This window comes from Bufo bufo, chromosome 2 (assembly GCF_905171765.1).
Source record: "Bufo bufo chromosome 2, aBufBuf1.1, whole genome shotgun sequence".
NCBI classification, from domain to species: Eukaryota; Metazoa; Chordata; class Amphibia; order Anura; family Bufonidae; genus Bufo; species Bufo bufo.
This window is the reverse complement of record NC_053390.1, coordinates 130,969,388-130,993,861: the sequence shown is the minus strand read 5'-3', so window position 1 is coordinate 130,993,861 and position 24,474 is coordinate 130,969,388. Positions and strand designations below refer to the sequence as shown.

Below are 24,474 nucleotides of genomic sequence, written 5' to 3'. Positions count from 1 at the left end.
GCCTATGCCAAACAAAAGCAAGTAGTTTTCTTCAACAAGCAGGTAGGGTTCATGAACTACTTAATCATGGGATCACACCATAATTCCTTCATAGAAGATATGCAGCTGAACCACCAGCAAGCTTGAAGAAAACCTCTAGGGAAAAAGTCTGTAAATAAATTTTACACTTGTAATTACCATAAAATTAGGAAATGTTGACTTACCTACCCCCCACACTAAGCCATACTATCTACATACCCTAACCAGAGGACTTTGATTCCATGCTCGAGGTAAAGCCCCCATTGAAGTACCCAGTACCAGAGCCAGCATTAGGAGAACCCCAGCCTATAGCAGAGTTCGAGCCATAAGAATTACTACTCGAGCCAAAACTCTGTGGCTGGTCTCTTGGCTGATTCTCTTGCCACTGATTGATACCCTGTGGAACAGGTTGATTCTGCTGACTAGCAAGCATACCCATAATCCCCCAGCTGCTCTGTAAGGCCGCCTGAGCAGCAGCCATCATTGTAGGGTCAATGCTGAATGCCCCAAAGTTCATGCCACCACCACCCCCCATGTTATTAGCCTGGTTGTGCGCAAGGCCACTATTGTTTGGCCTGTTATTAGGATATCCCCAATTCCCAAAGATGGGTCCTGGGAATCTGCCACCCCTCTCCAAAGGGCTCCTTTTATTATTGTGTTTAGCTGTAGATACGTGAACACTGACTCCTTTGATAATCAGATCTCCACACACTGACATTTATGACCTATCCCTTAGCTACCCCTAAACAAATCTGATATTGTTTCCTTGGGATTTTACACCAAGGAACTGGTTTGATGGGTGATAATAATCAGTTCCTGGGTAGTCCATCACAGTTGGGATACACAAACACAACCGTAGTATTATAATTGTATACATGTATATCCATATCCCTACCATAAAACAGAACTGTACATATAAATATTATCATAACAACCCCTTATTACTATTACTATTTTTCCCTGTTTATATACATCTAAATACCTTATGATTGGAATATTTGGTATACAGTAATGTGGTTGTCGTAGGACTCGTACATATCAACTCTCCACAACAGTATTTCCTGCCTGACATTCCTCCTGGGGCAAACACAGGAATGTCACAGGAATTTACTGAGGTGTGTTGGACATGCATGGCCAAACCGGTTGTATCTAGGCAAGGTGAAAAGTTGACTAGCACATTGATACGACTTTATATTAACAGTGCTCGCTAGAACATCCGAGCATCGCAAAGTGTTCTACTCGAGCACACGAGCACCAAGGTGCTCGATCAACACTAATGACTTTATAATATATATAAAATAATTTTTTATTGAGATCTCTCTTATAAAAATAGAAACAAAGTACTGAATAAAAAAATATAATAAATACTATACAATCATTAAAATCACATATTATTCCACTTGTAAATATAGATATATATCTCAAAATCCACACTTATCTTGTTATTATAGGGAAGAGATATAAACATTAGTTGCTTGATTATTGTGTCAATAATGGTTCTCTCACTTGATTACTGTGCCGATGGTAATTATCTTAATTTCAATATCAGGAATCACAGTAAGGTTGATATTGTCTGTTCCAGCAAAAATATTCAAAGGGTTAATGTATCCTGTATGGTGACAATAAACTGTAATATAGGTAGCTGACACAGCCTGAGCTTTAAAATGGAAGTTTGTTAAATAGGTCATTTGCATACCATCAATAAACAGTTTGTATACTGTGCTACCAATAAGTCTTTAAAGCGTTTTCGTTTATGATATGCACCTATATTGCCACTTATAAGATTTGGATTTATAAGGTGATGATAAGTACAACCGATATTAGTTGGAATATGTACTTTACCGCCTGTAGAGACCGCGCTGGGATGTGTACATTTGTCTGCTGTCTGTGGCGGTCAGATTCAGAAAGCATTCCCGTGGCGTCCCACGTGATCGGGACGCAGTCTCGTTGTGAGTATGCCGGATCCTAGAACAGGTTGTGTTCCTCCAGTGATAGATGTAGCAGTGCTCGGGTGGTACAATTCAGTCTCTTATGCTTGTTGCTGTGACTGATGATGAGTTGAGATAGAGAATTATTCTTGAAATCGCCAAAGATTTTTGTATAGAACACCAGACGTGTTTCAGAGATCGAGGTCTCCTTCATCAGTGGTAAACCATACTTACAAAAACCTTGGCTTTATAAAATGGCATTGATTAAGATCTAAGTGGAGTCCAAATACATACTAAACCATGGTGGAAATCCAGATATATACAGGGATTGCATTAAGCTATAATAGAAGTCATACATATAAATTCCAACATATATCGATCCTCTTTTGTAAAATATAGATGTATTAACTTATCATACATTCCATGTATCATAAAATTAGAAAAAACGCAGATGCATTTTGCTTGCGTTATTGTTGCGTTTTCTCTTTTTTACTACATGGACACTTGTCCTTTGAAAAGGAACCAATCATAAACATGTAAGAATGGTATAAATCCAAAAACTCTTTTAAAATGTCTAAAAATAATAAAAATAAAAGCAACTTTTTTTATATGGGATCTTTGATTTGCTGATAATAAACAATTGCGCGGCTTTCAAATAAGGAGAAATTGAGATATGTAGGCCAACCAGGGAGGGGAATCAGCGCTATATAACTATAGGTCGATATCCCGTCAATGGTCGGCGCACATACCGCGGTCTAAATTAAATGAACCCAAAAATTTCAATTTCTGTCGAATTCATATATTTTCCGATTCGGCTCTAGACATCTGTGCTATATAATCTCCCTCCCCCACCCCCCGGCAATGTTTTCTGATCTTTTCCAAAGCTGTAAAATATACACTGCTCAAAAAAATAAAGGGAACACTTAAACAACACAATGTAACTCCAAGTCATTCACACTTCTGTGAAATCAAACTGTCCACTTAGGAAGCAACACTGAGTGACAATCAATTTCACATGCTGTTGTGCAAATGGGATAGACAACAGGTGGAAATTATAGGCAATTAGCAAGACACCCCCAGTAAAGGAGTGGTTCTGCAGGTGGTGACCACAGACCGCTTCTCAGTTCCTATGCTTCCTGGCTGATGTTTTGGTCACTTTTGAATGCTGCCGGTGCTTTCACTCTAGTGGTAGCATGAGACGGAGTCTACAACCCACACAAGTGGCTCAGGTAGTGCAGCTTATTCAGGATGGCACATCAATGCGAGCTGTGGCAAGAAGGTTTGCTGTGTCTGTCAGCGTAGTGTCCAGAGCATGGAGGCGCTACCAGGAGACAGGCCAGTACATCAGGAGACGTGGAGGAAGCCGTAGGAGGGCAACAACCAAGCAGCAGGACCGTTACATCTGCCTTTGTGCATGGAGGAACAGGAGGAGCACTGCCAGAGCCCTGCAAAATGACCTCCAGCAGGCCACAAATGTGCATGTGTCTGCTCAAACGGTCAGAAACAGACTCCATGAAGGTGATATGAGGGCCCGACGTCCACAGGTGGGGGTTGTGCTTACAGCCCAACACCGTGCTGGACGTTTGTCATTTGCCAGAGAACACCAAGATTGGCAAATTCACCACTGGCGCCCTGTGCTCTTCACAGATGAAAGCAGGTTCACACTGAGCACATGTGACAGACGTGACAGAGTCTTGAGACGCCGTGGAGAACGTTCTGCTGCCTGCAACATCCTCCAGCATGACCGGTTTGGCATTGGGTCAGTAATGGTGTGGAGTGGCATTTCTTTGGAGGGCCGCACAGCCCTCCATGTGCTCGCCAGAGGTAGCCTGACTGCCATTAGGTACCGAGATGAGATCCTCAGACCCCTTGTGAGACCATATGCTGGTGTGGTTGGCCCTTGGTTCCTCCTAATGCAAGACAATGCTAGACCTCATGTGGCTGGAGTGTGTCAGCAGTTCCTGCAAGACGAAGGCATTGATGCTATGGACTGGCCCGCCCGTTCCCCAGACCTGAATCCAATTGAGCACATCTGGGACATCATGTCTCGCTCTATCCACCAACGTGACGTTGCACCACAGACTGTCCAGGAGTTGGCAGATGCTTTAGTCCAGGTCTGGGAGGAGATCCCTCAGGAGACCGTCTGCCACCTCATCAGGAGCATGCACAGGCGTTGTAGGGAGGTCATACAGGCACGTGGAGGCCCCACACACTACTGAGCCTCATTTTGACTTGTTTTAAGGACATTACATCAAAGTTGGATCAGCCTGTAGTGTGTTTTTTCACTTTAATTTTGAGTGTGACTCCAAATCCAGACCTCCATGGGTTGAAAAATTTGATTTCCATTTTTTTATTTTTGTGTGATTTTATTGTCAGCACATTCAACTATGTAAAGAACAAAGTATTTCAGAAGAATATTTAATTAATTCAGATCTAGGATGTGTTATTTTTGTGTTCCCTTAATTTTTTTGAGCAGTGTAGTTGGCTGGGGTCTCGGTTGTGAACTTCTGGAAAGTGTTTAGATACAGAATGTTAATCGTAGCCTTTTTTGATATTTGCTATATTTTCAGCTATGTTTCTTTAAAGTGCGTTTAGCCCTGCCGATATATTGTTTTTTTCATGTACAGTGTAACAAATACAGTTGTAAGAAAAAGTATGTGAACCCTTTGGAATGATATGGATTTCTGCACAAATTTGTCATAAAATGTGATCTGATCTTCATCTAAGTCACGACAATAGACAATCACAGTCTGCTTAAACTAATAACAAACAAAGAATTAAATGTTACCATTTTTCTATTGAACACACCATGTAAACATTCACAGTGCAGGTGGAAAAAGTATGTGAACCCTTGGATTTAATAACTGGTTGAACCTCCTTTGGCAGCAATAACTTCAACCAAACGTTTCTAGTAGTTGCAGATCAGATGTGCACAACGGTCAGGAGTAATTCTTGACCATTCCTTTTTACAGAACTGTTTCAGTTCAGCAATATTCTTGGGATGTCTGGTGTGAATCGCTTTCTTGAGGTCATGCCACAGCATCTCAATCAGGTTGAGGTCAGGACTCTGACTGGGCCACTCCAGAAGGCGTATTTTCTTCTGTTTAAGCCATTCTGTTGTTGATTTACTTCTATGCTTTGGGTCGTTGTCCTGTTGCAACACCCATCTTCTGTTGAGCTTCAGCTGGTGGACAGATGGCCTTAAGTTCTCCTGCAAAATGTCTTGATAAACTTGGGAATTAATTTTTCCTTCGATGATAGCAATCCGTCCAGGCCCGGACGCAGCAAAGCAGCCGCAAACCATGATGCCCCCACCACCATACTTCACAGTTGAGATGAGGTTTTGATGTTGGTGTGCTGTGACTCTTTTTCTCCACACATAGTGTTGTGTGTTTCTTCCAAACAACTCAACTTTGGTTTCATCTGTCCACAGAATATTTTGCCAGTACTGCTGTGGAACATCCAGGTGCTCTTGTGCAAACTGTAAACGTGCAGCAATGTTTTTTTTGGACAGCAGTGGCTTCCTCTGTGGTATCCTCCCATGAAATCCATTCTTGTTTAGTTTTTTATGTATCGTAGATTCTCTAACAGGGATGTTAGCATATGCCAGAGACGATGGTAAGTCTTTAGCTTACACTCTAGGATTTTTCTTCACCTCATTGAGCAGTCTGCGCTGTGCTCTTGCAGTCATCTTTACAGGACAGCCACTCCTAGGGAGAGTAGCAGCAGTCATAGAAAAAAGATGATGAAGAAAAAGCGGCACTCACCATTTGTTGTATTGATAGTAGCTTTATTTCTGGGTAAAAACATGCTAGATGCGGGTCACTGCACAGCAATCCAAGGCAACAGCCGTTTCGCACTAAACAGTGCTTTGTCAAGCCTCCCGTGACGTGGGTGAGGGGCGCGGTAAATACCACACTCACTCCTCCACGTGACCAGTCAACAGGTGAGACAATTACATGTCAATGTATCTAATCCAAATACATACAATGTTAAAAACAACATCATTATATAAAGACAGCCAGGTCATTCTTATCATTCAGACCCAACGGTCCCATGGCATTAGTTTTAATAATCCATTCAGCTTCTTTTTGTAATAGTTTTCACTTTCTATCTCCTCCTCTCATGGGTAGTTTAACTACTTCTATGCCAGCACATTTTAAAACCTTTTGATCTCCCTGATGTGCAATCTGTATATGTTCAATGAGGCGGGTCGCTCTGATACCAGATTCAATTGATTTCTTATATTCCCTGAAACGAATATATAGGGGCCTATAGGTTTTACCTATATAAAATCGACCACATGGGCAGAGAATAACATATACAACATATGTAGTTTTATAGTTAATAAATTCTTTTACTGTGTGCTGTATACCTCCTACATAAATTGATGCACTTCTGTACACCGAATCACACATAGAGCAGTGTCCACATCTAAAATTTCCCCTTGGTCCCCATTTCTCCAAACAATTAGTTTGCGAGCTCACAAAATTACTATTAGTGACTACATCTCCTATAGTTTTGCCTAAAGCTAACAATTGGCATATTCTGCGTTTTATCTCTCAAGAGATGATCTCTTTGTAGCATATGCCAATTGTTCAAAATAGCTTTTTTGATTATTTGGGCCATAGGGGAATATTCAAATGTGAACACCGCTCTAGTGGTAGCAGCAGTGCTGAACTTTCTCCATTTATAGCAAGGCTTTTGGAGATACTTTTAAAACCCTTTCCAGCTTTATGCAAGTCAACAATTCTTAATCGTAGGTTTTCTGAGAGCTATTTTGTGCGAGGCATAATTCACATCAGGCAATGCTTCTTGTGAAAAGCAAACCCAGAACTGATGTGTGTTTTATATAGGGCAGGGCAGCTGTAACCAACACCTCCAATCTCATCTCATTGATTGGACTCCAGTTGGCTGACACCTCACTCCAATTAGCTCTTGGAGATGTCATTAGTCTAGGGGTTCACATTCTTTTTCCACCTGCACTGTGAATATTTACATGGTTTGTTCAATAAAAATATGGTAACATTTAATTATTTGTGTGTTATTAGTTTAAGCAGACTGTGATTGTCTATTGTTGTGACTTAGATGAAGATCAGATCCCATTTTATGACCAATTTGTGCAGAAATCCATATCATTCCAAAGGGTTCACATACTTTTCTTGCAACTGTATATTACACCAGATGATAAACAGGATAAATGTTCTTTGATTTCAAAGTGAAATCCGATTACTGTCCGTGATCCTTACCCTCCTTTGATCCCGATTTGTTTAGCCAGATTATTGGTGCCAAGGTGTTCTCCAAGTTGGACTTAAGGGGGGCATATAATCTGGTTAGGATCAAGGAAGGGGATGAATGGAAGACGGCTTTTAATACTCTTGAGGGGCACTTTGAGAACCTGGTCATGCCTTTCAGGTTGACCAATGCTCCTGCGGTTTTCCAGCATTTTGTGAATGACATTTTTTATCACCTTGTGGGGAGGTTTATAGTTGTGTATTTGGATGACATTCTAATTTATTCTCCAGACTTGGAAACACATCAGGATCACGTTAGACAGGTGTTACAGATCCTAAAGGAAAATAAACTGTACACAGAATTACAGAAGTGTGTTTTAGCTGTACACGAGGTGCAGTTTTTGGGCTACCTGCTATCATCTTCAGGTTTTCAAATGGATCCAGAGAAAGTCCATGCTGTATTGGACTCTGATCGACCCGAAAATCTGAAGGCTCTTATGCGATTTTTGGGGTTCACCAACTATTACCGAAAATGTATTCAGAATTATTGGACAATAGTAAAGCCCTTAACTGACATGACTAAGAAAGGGACAGATGTCTCAGTGTGGTCTGATTCGGCGCTGCGAGCCTTTTCTGCGATTAAGGAATGCTTCTCTTCTGCCCCTATATTGGTGCAGCCGGATGTATCAAACTTTCATTGTGGAAGTGACGCGTCCGAGGTGGGGGTAGGAGCAGTTTTATCACAGGGCCCGTCACCTGGTAAATGGCGTCCATGTGCCTTTTTCTCTAAAAAACTCTCTTCCACAGAGAGAAATTATGATGTGGTTAACAGAGAGTTACTGGCCTTAAGTTGGCTTTTGAGGAATGAAGTCATTGGTTGTAAGGGGCGATTCATCCAATCATGGTGTTCACAGATCACAAAAACCTGGCTTACCTGGAGTCGGCTAAACGACTAAACCTGAGACAAGCCAGATTGTCTTTGTTTTTCACCAGATTCAATTTCATTGTCACCTATCGTCCTGGGGTTAAAGGGGTTGTCCGGGTTCAGAGCTGAACCCGGACATATCCCCATTTTTACCCAGGCAGCCCCCCTGACTTGAGCATCGGAGCAGTTCATGCTCCGATGCTCTCCTTTGCCCTGTGCTAAATTGCGCAGAGCAAAGGCATTTTTTGAAGTTCCAGTGATGAACCGGGCTCTCCATGGGGCTACCAGACGGAGGCTTCCGCCCAGCAGTGAAGGGCAGCACTAAAGCCCGCCCATCAGAGCCGGTAACGTCACCGAACACACTGCTGGGTGGAAGCCTCCGCCCGGCAGTGTGTTATTGTAAATAAAAGAGCCCTTGCCCTGCACGATTCAGCGCAGGGCAAGGGAGAGCATCGGAACCATGACATGCTCCGATGCTAACATCAGGGGGGATGCCTGGGTGAAAATATGGGTATGTCCGGGTTCAGCTCTGAACCCGGACATAGAAACATAGAATGTGTCGGCAGATAAGAACCATTTGGCCCATCTAGTCTGCCCAATATACTGAATACTATGAATAGCCCTTGGCCCTATCTTATATGAAGGATGTCCTTATGCCTATCCCATGCATGCTTAAACTCCTTCACTGTATTTGCAGCTACCACTTCTGCAGGAAGGCTATTCCATGGATCCACTACTCTCTCAGTAAAGTAATACTTCCTGATATTACTTTTAAACCTTTGCCCCTCTAATTTAAAACTATGTCCTCTTGTAGCAGTTTTTCTTCTTTTAAATATTCTCTCCTATTTTACCTTGTTGATTCCCTTTATGTATTTAAAAGTTTCTATCATATCCCCTCTGTCTCGTCTTTCTTCCAAGCTATACATGTTAAGGTCCTTTAATCTTTCCTGGTAAGCTTTATCCTGCAACCCATGTACTAGTTTAGTAGCTCTTCTCTGAACTCTTTCCAAAGTATCGATATCCTTCTGGAGATATGGTCTCCAGTACTGCGCACAATACTCCAAATGAGGTCTCACTAGTGCTCTGTAGAGCGGCATGAGCACCTCCCTCTTTCTACTGGACAACCCCTTTAAGAACGTCAAGGCAGATGCCTTGTCACGTAGTTTTCCTGGAGGTGGTGATTTTGAAAATCCGAGTCCTATACTGTCGGAAGGGGTGGTGATACCCGCTCTTTACCCTGACCTAGAGGTGAAGGTGTTAGAGGCTCAGGGAGACGCACCGGATTCTTGTCCATCTGGGAAACTGTTTGTGCCATCGGAATTGCATCACAAGGTGTTTGAGGAACATCACTGTACGGTTCTTACGGGACACCCTGGGAGTAGATCCACTGCTGACCTCATCTCTCGTAGATTATGGTGGCCGGGGTTGCGTAAGTATGTTGAGGACTATGTATCAGCTGATAATACCTGTGTACTTCTAAGGTGACACATACTCGGGCTTCCATTGCCCATCCCGTCCAGACCACGGACTTACTTTATAGCGTTGCTGGGCCTACCTAATGCTAAAACACTTTATTGACAACATTGTGAAACTCCATGACATTCCCTCTGATGTGGTCTCAGATCGTGGGACTCAGTTTGTTTCCAGATTCTGGAAGGCGTTCTGTATTTGACTGGGAGTACAACTGTCCTTTTCTTCGGCTTTTCATCCTCAGTCGAACGGACAAACGGAACACACCAATCAAAGTCTGGAGACTTACTTGAGATGTTTTTTCTCTTAAACCAGGAGGAGAGGTCTTTGTTTTTGTCTTTAAGGTAGAAATAGAGGAGCATCCCTCGGCGCAAGGAATCAACCAGATGCGGATAAGGAATCTTCAGATATACAGGGTGGGCCATTTATATGGATACACTTTAATAAAATGGGAATAGTTGGTGATATTAACTTCCTGTTTGTGGCACATTAGTATATGTGAGGGGGGAAACCTTTCAAGATGGGTGGTGACCATGGCGGCCATTTTGAAGTCGGCCATTTTGAATCCAACTTTTGTTTTTTCAATAGGAAGAGGGTCATGTGACACATCAAACTTATTGGGAATTTCACACGAAAAACAATGGTGTGCTTGGTTTTAACGTAACTTTATTCTTTCATGAGATATTTACAAGTTTCTCTTTGTTTACAGCCATTGACATGTCGCAGAGGTTAACACGTGAGGAGCGGATAGAAATTGTGTTGATGTCTGGTGAACGCAGTAACCGGGTCATTGCAGCAGATTTCAATGCAAGACACCCTACGAGACCACCCATCTGACATGCTACAGTTAGCAAACTGCTTGCTAAGTTTCGTGAAACTGGTTCAGTGTTGGATTTGCCAAAATGTGGACGCATGAAATCTGTCTCTAATGAAGAAACATCAGTGGCTGTCCTAGCTTCATTCAGCAAGAGCCCACAGCGTAGCACTCGCCGCATGTCACTGGAGACACATCCCTTCGGCGGATATTAGCTGTGAAATTGCTACATGATGATGTGTTTCCCTCTTTATGCACTGAAACTGGCACGTTCCCTGAGTTTTTCCAGCAAGATGGTGCACCACCACATTATGGGTGTCAGGTCCGAGCATTCCTAGATGAACAGTTTCCTGGAAAGTGGATTGGTCGTCGTGGGCCAGTTGAATGGCCCCCAAGGTCTCCCGATCTGACCCCCTTAGACTTTTATCTTTGGGGTCATCTGAAGGCAATTGTCTATGCTGTGAAGATACGAGATGTGCAGCACCTGAAACTATGGATATAGGAAGCCTGTGCTAGCATTTCTCCTGCGGTGTTGCTATCAGTGTGTGAAGAGTGGGAGAAGAGGGTTGCATTGACAATCCAACACAATGGGCAGCACATTGAACACATTTTATAAGTGGTCAGAAACTTGTAAATACCTCATGAAAGAATAAAGTTACGTTAAAACCAAGCACACCATTGTTTTTCTTGTGAAATTCCCAATAAGTTTGATGTGTCACATGACCCTCTTCCTATTGAAAAAACAAAAGTTAGATTCAAAATGGCTGACTTCAAAATGGCCGCCATTGTCACCACCCATCTTGAAAAGTTTCCCCCCTCACATATACTAATGTGCCACAAACAGGAAGTTAATATCACCAACGCCCCACCATGCAATTGGTAAGCATTTCAAACTAAACATAATTAGCATATTAAACAAACTTCATTTTCCGGCATTTGTCTACATGGATAAACCACACAAAGGTATTGTTTTATTGCTCATAAACACTGCTTTATTGCATTGCCTTTAGTTATACACAGTGGATGTAGCTGACTTTTGTTAACTCTGAAATTTAAACTTTGTTCCATTTCAGGTTTCGTATTTTTAACCTTACTTTTGTACTGCAATGTAATTGCACAAAGTCTAACATCACATTGTCAACAGTAGGTGGTGGTTGGGATGACTGCTTGGATCAAAAAACTGATTGTCAGCAAAGTGCATGTATCTCTTAACAAATCGGCCACAAATGAACATGGGACCAACACAGATGCCTTCAGCTACCAAGCGCACATGCAACAGGTCAGCCAGTTTCATAGGTACAAATCTGTTGACAGATGCCCTTTAATTTGAAAACTGATAAGATAGGGGGGATGTAGCCCAGCAGCCTTAAACCAGAGAACAATTTATTATTGAACAGGCAAAGAAGAAAGAAGATACAGGAGACCACAACACAGGAGCAGAGAGAATTCAGGAGGCTCGGGAGATTATATTATTCAATACTAAGGCAGAGTGAAGCATGTAACAAGGAAACTGGTGCTAAGAAGGCATACACTTTATTACCAATAAGAGAGGAAGTAGTCAAAGAGAAGGGTTACAGAGGCTGGATCATACTTCAGTAACAAAGGGAAGACAAAGAGTAGGCGTTGGTGGAGTACAACAATATACAGTCAGGGCCATAAATATTGGGACATTGACACAATTGTAACATTTTTGGCTCTATACACCACCACAATGGATTTGAAATGAAACAAACAAGATGTGCTTTAACTGCAGACTGTCAGCTTTAATTTGAGGGTATTTACATCCAAATCAGGTGAACGGTGTAGGAATTACAACAATTTGCATATGTGCCTCCCACTTGTTAAGGGACCAAAAGTAATGGGACATTTGGCTTCTCAGCTGTTCCATGGCCAGGTGTGTGTTATTCCCTCATTATCCCAACTACAATGAGCAGATAAAAGATCCAGAGTTCATTTCAAGTGTGCTATTTGCATTTGGAATCTGTTGCTGTCAACTCTCAAGATGAGATCCAAAGAGCTGTCACTATCAGTGAAGCAAGCCATCATTAGGCTGAAAAAACAAAACAAACCCATCAGAGAAATAGCAAAAACATTAGGCGTGGCCAAAACAACTGTTTGCAACATTCTTCAATAGAAGGAACGCACCGGTGAGCTCAGCAACACCAAAAGACCGGGAAGACCACAGAAAACAACTGTGGTGGATGACCGAAGAATTCCTTCCCTGGTGAAGAAAACACCCTTCACAACAGTTGGCCAGATCAAGAACACTCTCCAGGAGGTAGGTGTATGTGTGTCAAAGTCAACAATCAAGAGAAGACTTCACCAGAGTGAATACAGAGGGTTTACCACAAGATGTAAACCATTGGTGATCCTCAAAAACAGGAAGGCCAGATTAGAGTTTGCCAAACGACATCTAAAAAAACCTTCACAGTTCTGTAACAACATCCTATGGACAGATGAGACTTGTACCAGAGTGATGGGAAGAGAAGAGCATGGAGAAGGAAAGGAACTGCTCATGATCCTAAGCATGCCACCTCATCAGTGAAGCATGGTGGTGGTAGTGTCATGGCGTGGGCATGTATGGCTGCCAATGGAACTGGTTCTCTTGTATTTATTGATAATGTGACTGCTGACAAAAGCAGCAGGATGAATTCTGAAGTGTTTCGGGCAATATTATCTGCTCATATTCAGCCAAATGCTTCAGAACTCATTGGACAGCGCTTCACAGTGCAGATGGACAATGACGCAAAGCATACTGCAAAAGCAACCAAAGAGTTTTTTTTAAATGAAAGAAGTGGCATGTTATGCAATGGCTAAGTCAATCACCTGACCTGAATCCGATTGAGCATGCATTTCACTTGCTGAAGACAAAACTGAAGGGAAAATGCCCCAACAACAAGCAGGAACTGAAGACAGTTGCAGTAGAGGCCTGGCAGAGCATCATGAGGGATGAAACCCAGCGTCTGGTGATGTCTCTGCCTTCCAGACTTCAGGCTGTAATTGACTGCAAAGGATTTGCAACCAAGTACTAAAAAGTGAAAGTTTGATTTATGATTATTATTCTGTCCCATTACTTTTGGTCCCTTAACAAGTGGGAGGCACATATGCAAACTGTTGTGATTCATACACCGTTCACCTTATTTGGATGTAAATACCCTTAAATTAAAGCTGACAGTCTGCAGTTAAAGCGCTTCTAGTTAGTTTAATTTCAAATCCATTGTGGTGGTGTATAGAGTCAAACATCTTAGAATTGTGTTGATGTCCCAATATTTATGGACCTGACTGTACTTATCTATTTAACCATGCACTTGGGGGGGCACTCCACTGTTGGACAAAGTATTCCTTAAAGGGAACCTGTCACCTGGATTTTGTGTATAGAGCTGAGGACATGGGTTACTAGATGGCCGCTAGCACATCCACAATACCCAGTCCCCATAGCTCTGTGTGCTTTTATTGTGTAAAAAAAACCGATTTGATACATATGCAAATTAACCTGAGATGAGTCCTGTCCTTGACTCATCTCAGGGACAGGACTCATCTCGGGTTAACTTGCATATGTATCAAATAGGTTTTTTTACACAATAAAAGCACATAGAGCTATGGGGACTGGGTATTGTGGATGTGCTAGCGGCCATCTAGCAACCCATGTCCTCAGCTCTATACACAAAATCTCGGTGACAGGTTCCCTTTAAGAATACTCTGTCCAAGGTTTATCTTACTTTATCTCCTGTCAGACTGAGCTGATGTGAAAAAGTGCAGAGAAAAACAACTGTTACTAATTAGTAGCTCTCCCTGCACTTAAGCTGAGCCCCACATCAGATTTACTAAGGGGTCTGCACCAAAAATCTGTCAAAAAGTGACCCAATTTACTGCATCTAGGGTTTCTACACTTTTCCGTCATACTTGACAAGGGTCTAAAAGGGGTAGAGCTTAGCAGGAAAGGAGATGAGAGGCCTAAGATTCTGGCATAAAAATGTGTCTATAAGTCAGCCATTAGTAAGTCAACCAATAGTTTCCACACAGTTGAAGAAAAATGTTTATCCCTGCACTACATTTATCTTCCAACCTGAGCCCCAGGAATACATCTGGTGCAGGTCTAGACAGCCTAAGCTTTCTTCATCTTCACGATTAGTAAATCTGGGAAAGTGTTTGTTCAAAACAGAATTGGTCTTCTCTACTTGAATGAACATCCTTTAGGGAAACTTTCTTAGGTAAAGAGGGTATAGTTTCCTTAGATGTCTAGGTGTGCTAAAACGAATCCTTAGAAAATGTCAAAAATGGTAATTATGCATAACTTGTGGGTGTGGGAGCTTTTGGTGTAAGAGTGCTAGCATGTAATGGAGTTTATGATGATATCTCACCACATTTTTACCATACAGTTGACGCATATATACTCCTATCCTGTTGCTATTGACTTCCATTATAAGCAAAAAAAAAGTATCAAACCAATTTTTGGTATAGCAACAGCTTCAATTCTTCTAGGTATACTTGAACACAGTTTTTGAAGGAAGTCGGCAGGGAGGTTGTTCCAAAAATCTTTGAGAACTAACCACAGATCCTCTTTGGATGTAGGCTTGCTCATATCCTTCTGTCTCTTCATGTTATCTAAGACAGACACTATTTTAACATCAGGTCTCTGTGATGTTATAGTTTTCAATTGGGCAGTTCTTATACCACTTGCACATCAGTTACCATGCCGGATGCCAAATAGCGCCAGACAGAAAAACGCTGCATTTTCAGTTTTTGTGTCTGGCCTCAGTGGATAGAGGCCGGATCTAGCACTGAATATACAGTGTTAGGGGGAAAGAACAGTGTAACTATTGCAGGTCCTGTGGAAGCACGGAATCAGCCAAAACAGCCGTCATCTGTCTGTACACATCTCTTCTGTCTTCTGGTGTTTCTTCATGTAGAGCACCACTGTGATTTTCTTTCATGGTTGTCCCTACTTTTATACCTACATCAGTGAGAGCAGTGCTGATCCACCTCTTCAAGTAGTAACTAGTGCAAAACTTTCAGCTGAGATGTTAGTTGATAAATACATTATTTTAGCATAGACCAAGCCAAACATGGATAACACTAGGTGAAATTGCCCACTGATCACAGAAGCTTCAATGAATCGTTTGACTACACTACTAAAACCCCAATTTATACCACACAATCCCTCCAATCCCATACCACCACCCCCACCACCCTCACAGAGGACCAGCTGGAAAGAAAAAAAAAAGAAAAAATAATAATATTTCATATAATTCCCTCCGTTCTTTACTCTGCTGGTGGTAGATTTGTTCCCAGTCAAGGAGCCCAGATATATTTAATTGATTTATACACAGAAAATATATTTTCTCATGTTTAATAACCTTGTTCAACAGACATTCCTACTCCTTTATTGCAGGTGATTTTTCCGAGACTTATTACCTAGTGATAACAATACGTGCTATTAGAAGAACTCGTAGAATGCATTTATGTTTAATTCCATTTAGTTCATTTATCCACATCACTGACGCAACTTTCGGGGATTCACACCATTTTGCACCAGATGTATCTCTTTATCATTTGGAAGATCATGCATATAGATTGGCACTTAGCACTTTAATAACTGTTGGTTATTTGAATACACACAACCCGATCGTCGTCACCACACACAACCCGATCGTCGTCACCTCTTACTTGGGTACTTTTGGTATTTTTCGATATCCTATGGAACTGCATATTTTTATATACTATTATGATGGAGTATATTTATACTCTTTTCCCTTTTGCATCATTTATTGATTATTTTTATGATACTTATATATGAATTGTTCGCTTTCTATTTTGCGCTTGCTTTTCTGGCCCTCTCCTCCCTGGTGCATGGTCCGTTATCCTCTTGGCTCACCGAAGTCTTGGGTCAGAGGACATGAGTTTGGATTGATAATTTGCATTTTTAATTTTTTATTTATTATTAAAATGATATAGTCTGACTTATTGATTTTTTTAATAAGGACAACTATCACGGTCGGCGTGGCTATCACATACGTGACACAGAGGGAGGGAACGAGGAAGGCCCTGCCCAAGTGAGAGGGAAGATGGTGACCCCTGACTCACCTGGCGGCTGGCACCTGGCTGCCCTGACGTCCCTAGACGGGTTCCTCACCCGTACGCCGATCACGTGCCTAAAGCCCTGGCTTTCCCTGAGCTGAGCCCTAGGTAGTGAACAGGGCGATGGGAACACTAGTCCGCACCACTAACTCTAAGGGAAAACACCAAGGGGAGGACAGACAACACAGACTCAACATATATTACCAGGTGGGCGACAACAGGAGACAACAGTAAGCCAAACAGGGATCCGGAGGGTAGCACACAGGAACAACAACCAGGATTAACCACTCCAGTGGGTCAGTATAGATGTCCAGGCAGGAAGCTCTATAACTGGCAACTAGAGAAGTGTGAGGGGAGAATATAAGGAGGTAGGGAGTGGCAGACACGAAACAGCTGAGGAGGAGAAGCTACGGATCCCTGAGAGAGACAAAAAGGATAGCAAGGCAAACACAGAAAACAATAACTAAGAAACACCATGATCTTTAGATATAGAGCGTGCAGCCACCCGCTGCGACTTCCTGACCCCGGGTATAACGGAGTCAGACGTGGCTCTTGATACCCTCGTGACAACAACTCAATATTCAGGATACAATAAATATAGGTACGGTGTGGCTAGGCCACAATGTGGTGAATAATAATAACAAAAAACAAATAAGTTATAACAATAATATAAAAAAATAAATAATGATATGCTTAATTTATTTATGCAATTATGTAATTATCCATGATTCGGTTTGTTTGTGTTGTTATGTCAGGGAGAAAGGTGATTGATTTCGTTATTCATATATTTTTGTTAAATATTTTTTATATATATATTATTTATATATATATTTTTTTTATTTGTTTGATCATGCACTGTACACCACATGTATATATGTATAACGTATATATTTACTATGTTTTATTGTGCACGATGCGCACACTATGTTTGTTTATTTATTTAGTATTGCACTTTACTTATCATCATGTGGCCTCTTCCATTAAACTGTATATAATTTTGAATCATGTTTTTGAAACTACTGCAACTTTATGTATTGTCTCTTTGATTGACATCTGTCTCAAATTGTTATGCCCTGTTTGCACACCGGAACCAATAGATCCATTTGGGGATGTATTTGCGCGGCTTGTCGCTCTGCAGCGTTGTCGAGGCCGCGATGTGTTTCCGTCCCGTGGAACGCATCGCGGTGTCGACTTCCGCTCGGGCGCCATTTTGCGCATGCGCGTCTGCTTATCCAGCTTGCCGTTCTTTCTGGCGCCCGCACTCGCGCTCGGAAAATGCACCGGGGAGAATCCAGGTAACGCCTATGTGCGCCCTTCCCTTATTCCTCCTCCCTCCATTGTTTTACTCACTTGATCACAGCCATATCTGATTATTGTTTAATTACAAAGACTATAATAACTTTGATCGCCAATGCATATTCACATGGACCTCTGAGGAAGCTAGTCTATGTACTAGCGATACGCGTGAGGGTTTTCTGCTCTCCCCCCTATGGGTCTACATTCTGAACGTGCCACCACTGTGTTTCCGATAAGTATATCATATAAGAAATTGCTGGTATTTTGTTGCCATATCTTTTGATGTTTATACACACATTGATTGTTTCAATGGTGGCCCCGGATGTAATTTTGGATACAATTTTACCCATTGGTGGGGTTTGCTCCATGTATTGATGCTTTTAACTAGAATGTTTCAATAAATTATATTTTATTTTTGGAGGTGCGGTCTAGTTGTGGTATTTCTTTACTCGGTTTAGTTCATTTGGAAGATCTGACTCCAATACAGTTGTATTGTAGGACAATTCCATATTAAATTTATTAAGTCTGCATCTTCCATTTGACATTTCCAGCATCTAGAGTTTTTCTTTGCATTGCTCCTATGTAAAAGTTTTGGGGTGTAATATAAACTGTGTAATATCATCCTAGAATGTTTTGACAGAGAAGCATTTTTTATATTCTTATATACCTGTCCCCTTTGATAAGCACCTCTTGTCCCTATGCCTCTGTCCCATTTCCCTTGACATTTAAATCTTATCATTTCTGCCATTTATCATTTTTATTATATACCGTATTTTCCGCCCTATAAGACGCACCGGCCCATAAGAGGCACCTAGGATTTAGAGGAGCACAATAAGAAAACAATAATTTTCATTAGACCTCAGCTCAGACCTCCAATGTTAATCAGACCCCAATAAGACCTCAGATCAGACCCACAATGTGAATGACCCCCAATCAGACCTCAGATAAGAGCCCCAACCCCAGATCAGACCCCGATGCCTCAGATCAGACCCCATGCCCAAGACCAGTCCCCATGCCTTAGATCAGACCCACATGCCACAGATCAACCCCCGGCCTTAGATCAGCCCCCAGCCTCAGAGCAAAAAAATAAATAAAAAAATCAACTTACCTATCCTGCTTCGAACACCGCCACTCCTCACCTTCAGCGCTTTTCTTCTTTCTGCCGTCGGCTGTGCTGTGAACAGGCGCGCACAGTGTGAGGTCACAGAGCGTCTTAATGCTGTGCGCAGTCGCAGCACAGCCGATGGCAGAGAACCAGGAAGCGGTGAGTACAGAGCCCGGGGAGTGCCGCATTCGATGCTTCCCAGACCTCTGGTACTAATGAGTGCTTCCATAATGGAAGCACTCATTATTATTCACCCCACAAGACGCAGTGGCATTTTACCCCAACTTGGGGGAAGGGGGGTCTTATGCTTCGAAAAATATAGGTATTGCTGAAAGTGAGATTTGTGTTTCCCCTGTCTTTAAACATACTTGAGTAACCTTGTGTGATTTAATAAAAATAATCATCAATCAGTTGTGCGTGTATGAGCTGCTTATACCGAAATTTTATAATTGTGTTAATTTTCCCACTTATATTAAGTTTCGATAATGGCCAGATATTATCCTCTTTAAATAAATGTGAGATTAAATAAATTCCCTTATCCACCAAAAATTGGTGATCCAGAGTCTTTATAAATTCTGCTAAATAAATATTGTGCCACAGCGGAGAGAAGGTGAGGGGGAATACTTGATGCCAAACATCTTTTTGAGCCATATCCCAGATTATTGTTGCATTTCACATACCTTACATTTTTTATAATCCCTTTTCATTAGTATGCCCTCGTAATTAGGGTTGAGCGAACCCGAACTTTACAGATTTTTGGACCCTGGACCCGAACATTTCAGTAAAAGTTTGGGTTCGGATTTGGTGTTCGGCGAGTTAATGGCGCTTTTTGAAAGGCTGCAGAGCAGCCAATCAACAAGCTTTTAACTCTGTGCCCTTAGAAGCCATCACAGCCATGCCTACTAATGCCATGGCTGTGATTGGCCAGTGCAGCATGTGACCCAGCCTCTATATAAGCTGGAGTCACGTAGCGCTGCACGTCACTCTGCTGTTATTAGTGTAGGGAGAGGATGATGCTGCTGTGAGGGAGAGAATAGGAAAGAATCTTTAATCAGAAGTGCTTGTTAACTCAGCGATCTACATAGATTTAGTTTTGTGGGTCCAGTGCACAATCTATTTACCCATCCCTTAGCCCAGTGACACAGAAAAATAACTTTTATCCTTCTGTTAGGTGGGCGGTGGCGGCAATTTTATGCAAGCTCAGTGCACCAGCACATCATATGTGCTTTTGTGACATTCAAATCCAAGCTTGAAATACTGCAATAATAATCTGGGTTTTTAAAAACACCCATTTTTGGCAATACCCTCCATCTGGGGCCTCTGTCGCATTAGTCAGTGTGCAATTTAAGCTAGAAATACAGCTATAATTTTCTGGGTTTTAAAAACACCCTTTTTGAGGAAAAATACTCAATTTTACAGCCCTTGCTGCATCTGTACGTGTGAAATTCAAGCGTTATATACTGCTGTCATATTCTGTTATTAATAAAACATCCTTTTTGGGCAAAATACTTAATTTGAGGCCTTGTCTGCATCTGTACGTGTGAGATACACGCTTTAGATACTGCTGTGCTATTCTTCTATTAAAAAAAACACTTATTTGGGGCAAAAAACTAAATTTTGCAGCCTTTGCTGCATCTGTCATTGTGAGATACACCCTTTAGATACTGTTGTTCTATTCTGCTATTAAGAAAACACCCATTTTGGGTGCACCAATGTCTAACCACTTATGTTTCAAGATGAGTACATGGGAGGACCACCGCAGCACATCTCAGATGATTACGAAACACAGGTGCCAACTGCTGTGGTTTTTGAAAGTGTGCAGACCGACAAGGAGGGCAGGGGTGAAGACTGGGTGGAAGATGATGTGGAGGACGATGAGATCCTCGACCCCACATGGAATCAAGGTCATGCGAGTGACCTGTGCAGTTCGGAGGAAGAGGTGCAAAAGTGGAGCGGCCATCCCCTAGACAGTACGTCTGCTACTGTCCACCGCAGCAAGGGACCAAGCACACCAAAGCCAGCTCCAAGGAGTTCCCTGGTGTGGCAGTTCTTCAGACAATGTGCTGACGACAAGACACGAGTGGTTTGCACGCTGTGTAATCAGAGCCTGAAGCGAGGCATAAACGTTCTCAATTTGAGCACAACCTGCATGACCAGGCATCTAAGTGCAAAGCACGAGCTGCAGTGGAGTAGACACCTCAAAACGCCGTTCTTAGCGTTACTATCCCACTTTTATGCCTGCTTGAAAAAACACTGCTGGCGATGATGGAAGAGGATGTGGCACAGGAGGAGGAAGAGGGATCATTTCATAGGGTTTCCAGCCAGTCATTCACAAGTGGCTCCGAGGGTGTGTTCCTGCACCCACAAACGCCAGGTACACAATTGTCCAGCCAGGGCACAGTTCTGGAGGATGACGAGGTGGAGGAGGAGGAACTGTGTTCACAGCAGGGTGACACCCAAACCAGCTCATGGCCATCACTGGTGCGTGGTTGAGGGGATACAGAGGACACAGACGATACACCTCCCACAGAGGACAGCTTTTCGTTGCCTTGTGGCAGCATGGCACACATGAGCGATTACATGCTGCAGTGTCTCCGCAACGACCGCCGAGTTGCCCACATTCTAAATTGTGCTGCTTACTGGGTGGCCACGCTGCTGGATCCCCGTTACAAGGACAGCGTATCGTCCTTAATTACGTCACTGGAGCGTGATCGTAAGATGCGCGAGTACAAGCGCAAGCTGGTAGACGCGCTGCTGGTGGCATTCCCACCTGACAGCGGGGGCACAGTGGAAGCACAAGGCGAAGGCAGAGGAGGAGGAAAATGCCCCCAACGCAGCTGGGGCACCACCAGCACCTCAGAAGCAGGGTTAGCATGGCCGAAATGTGGAAAAGCTTTGTCAGCACACCACAACAACCAGCACCACCAGCTGATATGGAACGTCTTAGCAGGAGGCAGCATTTCAGCAACATGGTGGAGCAGTATGTGTGCTCACGCCTACACGTACTGAATGACGGGTCTGCCCCCTTCAACTTCTGGGTCTCCACATTGGGCACATGGCCTGAGCTTGCCCTTTATGCCTTGGAGGTGCTGTCCTGCCCTGCAGCCAGTGTATTGTCTGAACGTGTGTTTAGCATAGCAGGGGGCGTTATCACAGACAAGCGCAGCCGCCTGTCCACAGCCAATGTGGACAAGCTCACATTCATTAACATGAAACAGGCATGGATCCCACAGGACTTGTCCGTACCTTGTGCAGAATAGACATGTATTTTGGATATTTCACACTCTTTTGGAGTGTACCCTAATAAAAAATTAAATTAAAATCAAAAACCAGTGTTGGCTACCTCGTCCTCCACCGCTGCTTCCACCTACACCACTACGTCCACCGCCTCCTCAATTTCCTACTCCATATGGACCTCCACCTTTTTAATTTGTACGTACTTTATTTTATTTTATTTTATTTTATGCAATTTCACTAATTTGTCTGTTACATTTTCTGGTGAAATTCACCAATTTTTGGGTGTGATATACCCCTGCTCCAGCTAGTAGACAGGTAACATCTCACTAATTTGTTTGTTACATATTCGGGTGAAATTCACCAATTTTTAGGTGTGATATACCCCGGCTGTACCTAGTAGACAGGTAAACACATTTCACAAATTTGTCTGTTACATTTTCGGGTGTAATTCACCAATTTTTGCGTGTAATATACCACTGCTATGCCTAGTAGACAGGTAAAAAAAAAACATTAATTTGTCTGTTACATATTCGGGTGAAATTCACAAATTTTTGGGTGTCATATACCCCTGCTCTACCTAGTAGACGGGTAACATTTCTCTAATTTGTTTGTTACATATTCGGGTGAAATTCACCAATTTTTGTGTGTGATATACCCCGGCTGTACTAATTTTTCTGTTACATTCTTGGGTGACATTTTACCATTTTTGCCGTGAAGAAACCCCTGCTCTGCATAGGTGACAGGGACCGAAATTTTTTAAAATCATCTGTTCCATTGGTGGGTGACATTAACCCATTTCTGGCGATGAAAACCCCCTGCTCTGCATAGGTGACAGGGAATGAAATTTGTAAAATTCATCTTTAATTGGCCCTTTCATTCGATCCTTCTGCTTTAATAATTTGTCCCACATTTCAGCTCGATCACATTGCAGCCATTGACCTCCCTTTGATATGGTCTTCCTTTCTCACGCTCCCTCTCCAGCGTGGAACCCTGATTCCCCGCTAACCGTGATCAACATGGTAGGCGCAGAAAAGAACATCAAAAGTTGATAGAGCAGATATCCAATTGAATCATGGACATCACTGGGACATGCAACATTGTGGGGCAGTATGTGTGCACAAGCCTACATGTACTGACTGATGGGTCTGCCCCCTTCAACTTCTGGGTCTACAAATTGGGCACCTGCCCTGAGCTTGCCCTTTACGCCTTGGAGGTGCTGGCCTGCCCTGCAGCCAGTGTATTGTCTGAACGTTTGTTTGATGGCTGGAGGGGGTTATAACAGGTTTCCCAATGTTTTGGGGTATACCATATTTTAAACAAAAAAATGTAATCCAAAAACCAGTGTTGGCTACCTCCTCCTCCACCGCCGCTTCCACCTACACCGCCACATCCACTGCCTCCTCAACCTCCTACTCCATATGGACCTTGTCCTCCAAGATAAAGATTATTATTTTTTATTTTTACGTATTTTATGTTATTTGAAGTCATTTCCTTATCCACATTCCATGCTCTTAACCACATTTTCATGCCATTTGCAGCCCTCTAGCCCTTTCCATGACATTTTTACATTTTAGTGCTCAAAAGTTCGGGTCCCTATTGACTTTAATGGGGTTCGGGGTCAAGTTCGTGTCCCGAACTCGAACTTTTTTGTGAAGTTCGGCCGAACCCGTCGAACCCGAACATCCAGGTGTTCGCTAAACTCTAGTCATAATTCAGAATTTTTTACTATATCCTGTATTAGGCTACATGCACATGACCTTGGTGTGTTTTGTGGTCTGCAAATCGCAGATCCGCAAAACACGGATGGCATCTGTGCGCGTTCCGCAATTTGCAGAAAGGCACGGACAGCCTTTAATATAACTGCCTATTCTTGTCCGCAAAGTGCGGACAAGAATAGGACATGTTATATTTTTTTTGCGGGGCTACGGAACGGAGCAACGGAAGCGGACAGAACACGGAGTGCTGTCCACATCTTTTGCGGCCCCATTGAAGTGTATGGGTCCGCATCCCGGACCAAAACAACGGCCGTGTGCATGAGATCTTATTGAGTGATAATCCACTGTAGTTGTGAAGCCACTAAATATCAGTGAAAGAAGGGAAGTGATAGTCTTCCCATCTCTTCTGGCAGCCATAAATACTTTTTTTTTTATTCTGACCCTTTTCCTTCTTCATATCAGTTGATTTATAGTCTTTTTGATTATCTCTATCCATATCATGCATGGGGCAAGAACATATAATGTTTGGAGGAGGATTATCATCTTAAGGCTCCATTCACACATCCGCAATTTCATTCCGCATTTTGCGGAACGGAATTGCGGACCTATACATTTCTATGGGGCCTCACGACGTGCGGCCCCGATCCAGAATTG

General features: G+C 42.6%; 1 pseudogene; it reads right to left on the bottom strand.

Annotated features, from left to right (window-relative positions):
- Positions 1 to 229: 229 nt before the first annotated feature.
- Positions 230 to 736, bottom strand: LOC120990738 (annotated as a pseudogene).
- Between the last annotated feature and the right edge of the window lie 23,738 nt (positions 737 to 24,474).